General features: G+C 39.6%; 1 long non-coding RNA gene across 1 annotated transcript in view; it reads right to left on the bottom strand.

Annotated features, from left to right (window-relative positions):
- Nucleotides 1-1,507: 1,507 nt before the first annotated feature.
- LOC146974348 (uncharacterized) overlaps nucleotides 1,508-11,666 on the bottom strand; it is a 79,989-nt gene continuing 69,830 nt past the window's right edge. The window contains exon 3 of the long non-coding RNA XR_015037544.1: nucleotides 1,508-1,798. This is a non-coding gene — a long non-coding RNA (uncharacterized LOC146974348). The remainder of the gene's footprint in view (nucleotides 1,799-11,666) is intronic.

Genomic DNA, 11,666 nt, shown 5'->3' with positions numbered 1-11,666 from the left:
TGAAATCAAGCCAATGAAAATATTTACTAAGGATTTGTGGTCCATTTTAAGAGCTATGCAGCTAATTCAAGGGCCACTGGGGTTTAGCACTGGTGAAACTGAGAAAAGGCAGCACCACAGAAAATTGCATGTTTGGTCTCATGCAATATGTACATTTAGGTATTTCCATAAACAGTCTCAAAATACAGGAGGAGGGAAAGGAAATTCTTACAAATAGACCCTGTGTGTTATTTATTAATGCAGACCAACCACTGGGAGAGAGGAAACTGTGTCTGACATCATACATCAGGGAAATGCAGGTGTAACATCTGTGACACTGCTGTATTGGGCACACATGCAGGGAAAGACTATAGTCAGGAGGAACTCTCTGTTCAGCACAGCAACACAAAACAAAAGAGCAGCAGTGCAACAAGCTGATATATTTTAGATGACTTTACCTTTGTGTTTTCCGCAGGTCCCTCCTACTTATTTTTCCTGTCTTTTCTTCCTCTTTCACAGCAACTCTATTCCGGTAGTACTTATGAAATAGTTCCCTATATTATGATTTATCTAACGGGAAACACAAAACAAGTTTTACCAAAAGTCTCACACATTTGCTTTACTTTTTTTTTTAACTTACTGATTTTTTTGTTGTTGAATTGACAACATAAGACAGTTCCTCACATACACCTTTTATCTTGCTAGATGAATACAAGCTTTCAGTTCCACGAGTGTCTTCTCTTCAATAAATATTCCAAGTTCCACTGAAGAAAACACTGTTTTCGACACTCAATTATTTTTCCAGACATGCACGAGGCGTATCTAAAACTGCACGTCGTCATCGTCGTAACAGGAAAATCTGATGTAGCCTATGCAGTTGTGCTTATCTGTAGCCTTAACAAATACTATGTTTTTTGCTTTGCAGTGACGCAAAGAAGCAGCACCTGGTAGACTTAGTACCACATACAGTACAGTAGGTTTAGTCTTAATTGCTGCAGCTGCGGGTTTGAATCTGACCTGCAGTACTTTATTGCGTGTTATCCCCGAAACTAAACCTGCTACACGTCTACTGCTATGCTAATGACTACACATGGCTACACGAAGGTACAATGGTGCTTTGTGGTAAATGAAATATCCAGATGCTAACGTAGTCACGACAACAATGATTTCATATACTGATGTTTAGCAGGTGTGATGTTTACCCTGTTTGCCATGTTATTTTAGTATGCTAACATGTTAACATGTTGTATGAATGGAAATCCAATAGTTGATGGGACATTTTTCTCAAAAGCCATGTATATAGTATATGACCCTGAAGGAAAAGGATGTGTAGTGTGATGTGAAATAATGGTTCCAAATTGTACATACAGTAGGTAGTTTGTTTAAGATATTACATAGATATCATTCTTATTATATATTACCACAAGCACTTGCAACAAACAAGTTAACAAAAATAATCTAACTCACCAACTATTGCAGATTCCTTAGTCGAGTCTCCAGCAGAATCACCTCCGACTTGAACACACAGCACCGAACATAATTGGCAGAGTGCACAGGTGGAAGGACGAGCTGGGGATCACATTCTCTTCACTGCACTTGTGACTCTTACTGGCTGAACAGACTGGGATCTTAAGGTTTGAACACTGTGCCATGAGGTTCCATGTGGATTGGGCTCTCCCAGTCAAGCTTGTCACTGTCAGATGAAAAGAAGGAGCCAATGTGACTCCATGCCTACATGGCTGTGCAAACCCTCAACAGCCCATCGGGGAGTGTGCACAGGGACAACGTGCACATGGCACAGTAAATAAGCCACTTAACACTGGAAGGAAAAGAGAGAACATGGGGGGAAAAAAGTGTCAGTAAACAATTATATTAGCCATACACAGGGATATAACAAATTAAGGCACACACGCAAACTATTTCTATGCAGTGGTTTGGTCTAACACTGATGCTGAGTGTTGCAGTATAATCAGAAAAGCATTTACATTTCCTGGAATTGAGATAACATGAGTCCTATATTAAAGGATCACACAGCCAGGATGTTACCAGCTATTTTGAAGTTAATGATGGTGTAAAGTGCAAGGCATATACCATATATGAGTCATGCCCAAGAAATAAATTGGTAGAGTGGTTGCATGTGGTGATCCCAAAAAAGATAAATAGGCTTTTGCGGTTGGAACAAATCAAGTAAATACCCATGTGCAAATTGTGTCCCTGTTTGTCTCCCTCTCTCCCTCTCGTTAGAGGTGAAAGTACTCGACCATGTAAACACTTGCATGGGCTCTTTCATTTGACTGGTTGACTGGATAAAGTTCTTTTATTTTTTATTTTGTTTGTTTGTTTCTAATTATATGAATTGTCAAAGAGTAACCTTCATAATTTGATTAATACCTCATTAATCTTAATTTCAATATTCTCCTTTGTCTGTGTTTGTTTTCATTGTGCAGCGTTTCTCCTACATCCACTCAGCAGCCATGCAGCACCACTGCTAGATTGATCGCTGCCACAAAAAATTCACTCACATTACAGTAATCTATGGGCTACTTGAGATCCTCACTTGTGGAGCACAGCAACACTCAACATTATCTTGGGACTGTTTTGACTGACTATAGTGCATTATAGTTTGACATCACACATGAACACTCATGCTGCCAAGGAAAGGTAACCATTTTTTTCACACACAGAAAATAACTTCCATACATCAGAGTAAAGAAAATGTATACAGCGTAATATACTGTAACACATAAACAAAAGGAGGAAAATTGTAGCCTACAGTGCTGTAAATAAATATATGGTATTCATATTATGTTCTTGACAAATTTTGACAATTAAACAGACTATTGTGCATGTGATGACTTATACAATGAAATGATGCTGACATATTCTGGAGAGAGCAACCATTACTGTAGATGGAGAAATCAACATCAGTTTAGATCAACAAGATCTATTCACTTGGAAATTGTGCTAACTGCAGGCTACCTGTACTTAATCATTTGCAAAGATGTACTGAGACATTTGCAATTTGATGAAATGAATGAGAAATTCAATTCTGTTGTGAACAACTGCCAAGTGGTTTGGAGGTCTGTCCATTTTGTTTTAAGAATGTAATTTCGGGGCCGCCCCATGTGTAGAGGTTATAGTCCTCGCTGCAGGCGGCCCCGGTTCGAGTCCCGCGTGGGACGGCCCTGTCCTGCGTGTCATTCCCCCCCTCTCTGCCTCCCATTTCCTGTCACACTCTGAACTGTCCTATCTAATAAAGGCATGAAAAGCCAAAAAAATATACTTTAAAAAAAAGAAAAAAAAGAATATAATTTCGGTTTCAAGAAATGAGCCGAACCAATGGAGAAAAACTGTAAATCCTTCCGGACCTAGTCGTCATTCTTCAAAGGACATCTATGTAAAAGGTAACATCAGAGCAGTGTAGCTCCTTTGGGGAATAGAGCAGTGCGCAACAAGCGAGCGGACGAAAAATGACAGTGAAGCGGTGAATGCAAGAGGTACAGAGGAAAAGCTTTGCAGTGAGCTGTCAATGTGGCAGTAAGTGTAAAGTACTGTATGGGCTGCAGTGTGTCAGTTGCTATACGCTGCAGCTTCTCAAGAACAATAAAAGTCATATGTTGTTTCCTCAACAGCTGGAAAAGGTCAAGAAAGCCTCAATTTTGTTTATATCCATGGTATTTATGTCAAATAGCATCTTGTCATTAATACCTGTGCATCAATTATTAAAATCCTCTGGTAAGTAATTATAGCAGAGCTAGTGACTTGTGATTAGTTAAATTATATCTCCTTTTCAGATGAGTCTCTTAAACTGGTTGGTAAGAGAGATAAAGGAGGAAGTTTATAATGGAGGGGTAAAGGTTGGTAAAACTAATTATGGATGCAAACTAGTTAATCTTTTAAACTAATGATAAGTTTTAGGATTAAGGGTACAAATGCCTAAAAAGAATGAAGTAATTAGAGTTGCTGGTGCATTGTTGCCTATTGCTAAAGTAAAGAAAAAAGAAAAAAGTGCAGGTGAGGGAGGAGAGAGAAGCAAGAGAACAGCAAGGAGGACAGGAGAGAGAGAGAGAGGGTGATATGGTCACAAGCGAGGAGAGGAGCGAGGTATCTGGAGGACGACACAGACCGTCTGGGTCACATATCAAACGCTCTAAATTAGGACACAAAAGACGAACATGAATAATCCTATCTATAATGATTCTAAGGTTATTTAATTTGAAGCTGTTCTGCATGAATACAGGCCGGGGTTGCATCGTCATGGACACCAGCACACGGGCACCGCAGCTGAAAAGAAAAATCAGACACTGTTGTGTCAGCCTTTGTTATGTTGTTCTGTGCATGTACAATGTTTCAAATACCAGCTTGTCGGGAGTGTGAATGGTTTTCAACCGGTCATTAACCATTTCTAATTGTTTTGCTGCAGTGTTCTTGTGTTTCATTTTTCTTCTTTTTCTACATGACACACTGGATTGTTAGCTCCATGCTTTTTCACAATGTAAACAGTTTTTCTGTAATAGTCTTAACCTGATGTTCCTCACCATGTTAATTCTGTATTAGAGTCTAATCAGGCTGTAGCATAACTTCTTTTATCTTCTGGCCATACTATTGAACAATCGACTGTTTACTGTTCTCATTAGTGATCTGCTACGCTCCAGTCATTATTCCAGCTGACAGGTCAGTGTACCCTTTGGGTGAGCCTGATTTGTTTGCATGCGTGAGCCCAATCATTAATTCAACCAGCAGACATAGCCCACAGCTTTAGAGAAGACAGAGTAGTGGGTACTTTATGCTTCCTTTCTGCACCTCACAAACCCATAATTAAGAATTTCCAACCAGGAGAGACACAGGAGCTGGTGTGTTGAGACACAGGAGAGTGGCCAATTCAGGGCTGATGAAATCTGATAACAGAGTCCAACCAAGGTTTTATAGGTTTGTAGGGCATTTTGCTGCATATAACACATCAAACATGATGCACAAGTACTTTAAAAGTGATGCCTTAATTATCAACGTATACAGAAATGATAAACATAATTTTTAATCATAATTTTTATTTTCAGTCCTTACTAGAACTGAGAAGCTTTTAGCGGTGAAATGATGAGAGGAGACAAAGTAAGCTCCTCCATCCTGCAGAAGGACCTGCATCGTGTTCAACCGCCTCTCCGTGTCAGCTATTTTCAGCTGCAAGCTTCTAACCAAACCTACTGTCACAAAAGTGGAAGAAATTGTCTCATTAAATGGACTCACCGAAGTGGTCCAAATGCTCCAAATGCTTTTGACATGTTTTCATTATAAAAGAGGGAATAAAGACAGTACAAATGTTTCGGCTACAAGTCTTCTTCACTGGTACTTCCAGGACCTACAGTAAATATACTCAGACAGATTATATGATTCACTGATCCACACAGTGGGAGACCATGGTCTGGCGTTTTAGCAACAGAGATTGTTGATATATGATCATCTTTTATGTCTGGCCAAATGGACAATCTCATAGAAATCTTATACTCCAGAGGATAAGGGCTTCTACAGTAAGAAAAATAACAAGCAGAATAACAATGGCTCAGTGTCTGTTTATTAACATGCAGATTCATAAGTTATTTCCTAAGAAATTGGCGTAAGGCCAAAAAAATGCCCAATCTCACAACGTTAAGGATCGGCACCAAAATTTAATTGTTTTTTTGCTGGCACTGCACCAAGCGTAGTGCAAATCAGTCCTGCTGCCAAATAAACCCAACAAACAGACAAGAGTGAAACATGACTTCCTTAGTGGAGGTAATAAAGACAACAGTGGCATTCCAACTGAGCGTTATTGTTTATAACATCATGGAGACATAAATTACATCTGGAAATTTTTGCACAGCATGTGAGCTGACAGTTGTATCACCTGTGTCCTGACAATGTTTCAATGGAAAGAAAATGCAATTTTCTGCAATGCTTGGCTAAAGAACATCAGACAATAATCTTCCTCAGAGACACTTGTTTCCAATAATTACATATGATTATGTTATCTTACTGACTTACTGTTTCTTGCTATGTAGGGTTTTAACTTTTGTTCCTCCATTGTTAGTATTTTTCTCATCCTCTTCTTAGTCCCCTTGACATTCTCCCACAAATCTATTCACTTCTGGTTTATTCCCATTCTCTACTTTTTCCTTTTTGTAAATGACACTTGCTTGTTTGTCTCCACTTCTCTCCAATCCTCCTCTGCTGTAATATTCTGCTCCTTAACCTTTTTTTTCAATTCCTCCTCTTTTCTGTCTTTTGTTTCCTATTTTTCACCTCATATCTTTCCTCTTTGCTTTTCTCTCTTGTAATTCTCTCCTCCATCCTCTCCTTTCCTTTTGTGTTCTCTGTTCCTCTCATTTATTCCTGTCCTCCAGCTCTCTTTGTGTTCACAACTATGCTCCTAATCCTGCACTTCCTTTGCCCATTCTCTCAACTCTTTACATCTCGTCTTTATTTCCAACTTTATAATCTTACCCTTAAATTAACAGAGTCAAAGTAAGCAATAATAGTGTAACAGTTGCACTCGCTCTCTGCCGGAAGTTTACAGGCAGCACTAGTGCAGGTGAAGCTTCCCTTGCACAACAGGATCATGTCTTATTGACAGTCTCCAGTGATCTGACAGAAACAAATGAGGGAGCGCTGAGTCTGCCACTACATACTGTAAATCGTGGGATGTAACAGGGTGATACTTCAAGGTCAAATCCAATGGATTTGCCACTGCTTTCAACTACAGTTTGCGTGGTAGGGGGTGGGACGGCCTGCAAAATTGCACTGCGCAGCTGGCAAAGAAATACTATGACTTGCTCCATCTATAGTTATAAATTCTACAGCAACTCAAACCTGCAAATTAAATAGCACAAAGATTACACTCACAGTCCATCCTCACTCTGTCAAAACTCACTGTTGGTTGCAGAATTTTGATGTCCATTAAATTTTGTTATGAACATACTTGATTGTTCTGTCAGTAATCAGCTTTCACAGTTGACAGTTACTGGATGTGTTGCTTAAGATGAATCATGCATTTGCAGCCAATGTTTGTTTTTTTTCAGTGACACATTCTGTCATTTGAAGAAACTCAGCAAGGAACTAGAGAATAAAACAATCCTGTCTTTCAGAGACACATTTCAGAACTGGCCAATCCTGCTTGCACTGAGCAGTTTATTAGCAACACCACACTGCATAGGGCCTGTTGTTAGAAGACGCTGTAGTCATTTCTTTCAGATTCTGCACCATTTCAATATAATTTCTTCACATCTTTTCTGCAGATATGTGAGCTGTACAATTAATACGCTATGAAAGTTTGCTCAACTCAATTTAATGTTCCAGTGTAAGATAACTTTTGCTTTGTGACATGGTGCATTATTATGTTTGAAGAAGCCGTAAGAAGATGGTACAATGTGGCCATGAAGGAGTGGACATGCTCAGCAACAAAACTGAGGAAGACTGATTGATAAGTGACTGTTTTTGAAACTGTGGAATTGAAATATAACATGCTCACATTCATGCAAGTGCATGATCTTCATTAATCTGTTTTGGTGCTCCTTTGTACTTTAGTTCCTTTGTGGTTGAAAGTAGTAGTTTTCCTTCTTCACTGGTTCAGTGTCTTTCTCCCTGCCTGCCCTCCTTCACTGCTTGATTATAGGGAAAAAAGAAATCATAATCACTGTTATCTTTAGATGGCAATTATAGAAGCCCTCTCTTTTGGGATTTTGACAGAGAATCAATCTTCAACTCCCTTTGTTTTATTAGTTTTGAGGTACCTGAATGTGTGCCTATTTTACACTTCTGCTATGAGTCAATCATACTGAAGTAAGGATGGTTCAATTAATATTATCTATTACATGGCTTACATGACTCAAATGATCTCCATGAACATAGTAACAGTTGGTGGTTTCTATTTGTTTGTTTTTTCCGATTTTGCAATATGCACCTCATTAAATCCGAGAGCTGACAAGTAAATTACCAGTGTTTTCTAATTTCAGGTATTTAACTATAATTAAAAGTGTTAAGTTTGTTGACTCTGAATGAACCCTGCTGCTTTGAAGGGCATGTGCCATCTTTTGGTTAGCTGTCATCGCTGATGAGATCACTCCAGCACAAGCATTTAATTCACACACCAGATGGTTATGTGGTAATTTAATCTAATGATTCCTAGTTGAAAGACAACTGGGCAGGGCCGCCTTGTAGCAAACGCAACATAGGCGGATGCATGGAGTGCAGAATGTCAGGGGGGCTGCAAGAATGCCACTAACATAATTTTATTAATCATCGTTACAGGAACGTTATCAACAAAAACAGTATTTTAATTAGAATAATATGCATATTGCACCCTGTCAGTGACAAGTTGACAACATGATAGAATAAACTCTGCACTTATTCTATGCACAATGTGAACTGAAGGACGAGAATGGAGAGGTATCATCAGTCCATGTGCAACATGTACTATCAACTGAGTGATGGCAAATGCTCAATGGGATCAGCTGAAGGGATGGAATATTTCATAATGAATACTGTAATTATGAACATTTAAGTGACCAAGGACAGAAATGGAGAAAAGAGGTGATCAAGAAAGCATCGTTATACATCATAAGTTGAATGCAGTTTTGTGCACTGAAATGCCATTCATAATAGCTAGCTAACTATAGCCTATAACAGATAATTATGTTATAATAGCTTTTGAATACAGACAGAGATATGTGTTTGAATAGTAAGACAGTGGTGGTGGTGGTGGTGGCAGAGTTATTTTATTTTATAATAAATACCTAAACAACAGTGTTAAAATACAAGTAAGGTCATGCATAAAAAGGCTTCAGTAAACTAATAAAGTATAAGTACTTGTTCCGTCCCTCAGAGTCATTATTATATACACTGTGTTTAGAAAGTATTCAGACCCCTTTACAGTTTATGTCACTTCTGAAATCGACATATTACACTGGCATCATTATTCAAGCCTTATTGCTAAGGCCTTGAAATTTAGGCTCCTCCTTCTGTCTATTTAAGGTCTCAAAGATGACAATGTACAGTACATCAAAGCAAAAAAACAAAACAGACATGGGGTAAACTACCAGCAGAGATCCGGGAAAAGGCTAAAATTTCTGCTCTATAATAATTCTTCAATGAAAGAAGTTTGGAACAACTCTCAAGTTGGCCATTGGCCAAACTGAGCAATCAGGAGGATGAGTCTTGCACCTGATGGTCACTTTAACAGAACACAGATTCATGAAAGGAAGAAATGAAATTGAACAATTTTGTATATCAAAGAAATTGCTAAAGTGAAAAAGGTTTGAATACTTGAATACACATCAGTAGACCATCATTACTCCAGTGTGTGTCATGTTCCTGTCGAGCTGCTGAAGTTGGAGCATTTTGAACATTTTTATACACAGGAAAACGACCCTCAGATTTATCCGAGTGGGATGATAAATAGAAGAGGAAAGAAGAAAAAGCTATGTTATTATATGCAAATTTGTTTTCAGTTTTTGGAATTTGGACCTGTTGGCAGTTACCTCCACCTCATGCCTTGGCTATCTCAACTCAACTCTTTTGGTTTTCCATCACAGTGGCCCTCATTTATGAAACTTGCGTACACCAAAAAAATGGGTGTACACCAAATTCACCGCAAGGATCGGCATTTATTAATCTGAGCGTGAGTGTACGGTACGCACAAATCTCACGCCAGCTCTGACCAGGTGTACGCACATTTGGAACCAGCGTAGAACATGCAGGAAGGAGTGCTGCTGTGTCAGAATGATTATTAAACCATAGTCTAATAACGCAGCGATGTGGATCACATGTTGTTGTTGTTTATATTGATAAAAAGTTAAAAAGTAGCCAAAAAAGAGAAACGCTACAACCAAGTCCGTGTTGAAAATTTAACTCGACTTTTATTTTGAGCAACTGAGATGAATTAAAAACCACGACGTGACAGATGCTCGTTAATCAGCTGTGTAAACAGAAACAGTCAATGACAGACAGACCTGTTATTGTAGATCACACACACAAACTTCCAACATCTCCTGCACCAGAGCATGACCGGACGGCTCCTCAGTCTCTCTCTCTGCCGGACACCGGAGGGGGGAGGGGGGGTGAGGGGGGGCTCCGCTACCTGTCCAGGTGCAGCTGATCTCCGCGGCGGAGTGTTTTTTTTTTTTTCCCCAGTCAGCGGGACCTGTCAGCGGGACATCGGGCCGGTGTTTCACATCCCTCCATCAGCCGAACCATGCGGTGCTGATGGTCATAAAGTCGCGTTCGCAGCAGTAATATGCCTGTGATTTCTCCTCAGTCACTTGTGTTTAGTAAACTGCAGGAGCATTTCATTAGATCGCTGGGTTTCCTGACGTGGTCGGTGACACGTGCGTCTGCAGCCTCCATCCACGGCGATGACGCTTATCAATCACAAAACTATCAATCTATCAATGTCCAGATATTTAATGTTGCCGCCCTCTCCCTGTTCAACGCGGTAACGCCAGTAAAGTCCCTCTTCTTGGCCGTCTTCCGTGTCTCCATGTCGTAAAAGGGGCAGGGCGACGCCTCTAAAGCAGGAATATATCGGGGCGTGACATTTAAATGACGCTCGTTTTCAGCCGCCGGATTTATCACCACCACGCCGGTTCTACGCCGAAATCAGCAGCGTACACACTTTTAGTAAATCACACGTGACACTTGGCGTACACTGATATTTACACCAGAATCTACACCAGATCCTGCGCAAGTTTGATAAATGAGGGCCACTATGAGTAAATTTGAGAATGTCTAGTAACACATTTCAATATTGTTATCACAATACGACTTGTGATAAATAAACAAATATTGAAGTGTACACATTTGCTGAGTGCAGCTGAATGAAGAGTACAGACAAAGGTCACTACTGGTCATCTCCTCCAACCTCCTCCCTCTGCTGTAGGTGCTGAGAGGAGGCAGCCGCTGTCTCAGGCTGTGGTTACATGTTTACAGAAGTTTCTGGCAAGTGAAGCTGCAGTCAACAGAAAGTCAACTTGCTCATAAATTGTTGATAACACTTCATTATTATCTAACATTAGCTCACTGTGCTCCACTGCGGTGGATGGAGAAGTTGAAAATGTAGCTTGTATACATACATGTGTAAAGTTTGTAGGACAAACGTGTGATGTTGCACATTATAGTTGCTGTTTTTCCTCACAAAGGTTGTGATGACATTCACAAAGCTATAACTGTATAGTTCTCAGCTCCTGTTAGTACAGTACGTTTTTTCCCCTCGTCTCCCAAAAAAGAGAGTGTGAGAAAGAGGCTGTAGAGTTAGTGTTTTTTTTCAGTTGCTCCAGCATTCGTCTTTTGCTATGTATTTATTGCACAAGTTAATGTCACAATGATGATGAAAGAACATATTTATGTATAACATATATCTATTGGTCAGCACTATCATGCACTTCTTCAGTATCACCTCTGCCAAAAGAGATTACAAAAGAGAATCCTTCCTACTGTGTTGTTGTTGTGGTTGTTATTGTGTTAGATGAGACGTTCTGAAGAAAACCATAATTTTTTAAGCAGCAGCAATACACCACTGGCGTAGTCTACATTTTTTGTTAGTTGTAGTGTTATAGTTTTAGTATGGTAACCTGGGAAACCATGCCATTGTCAGTTCTCTGTTTGATACCCTTTCATCATAATATTCTCCACTGTCCATATGTGTCACAATGAAGACAACA

The sequence above is a fragment of the Trachurus japonicus genome, chromosome 14 (genome assembly GCF_045865225.1).
Source record: "Trachurus japonicus isolate A0001 chromosome 14, Traja_1.0".
Taxonomy (NCBI): domain Eukaryota; kingdom Metazoa; phylum Chordata; class Actinopteri; order Carangiformes; family Carangidae; genus Trachurus; species Trachurus japonicus.
The sequence above is the reverse complement of the archived record's forward strand: the minus strand, read 5'-3'. Positions and strand labels throughout refer to the sequence as shown.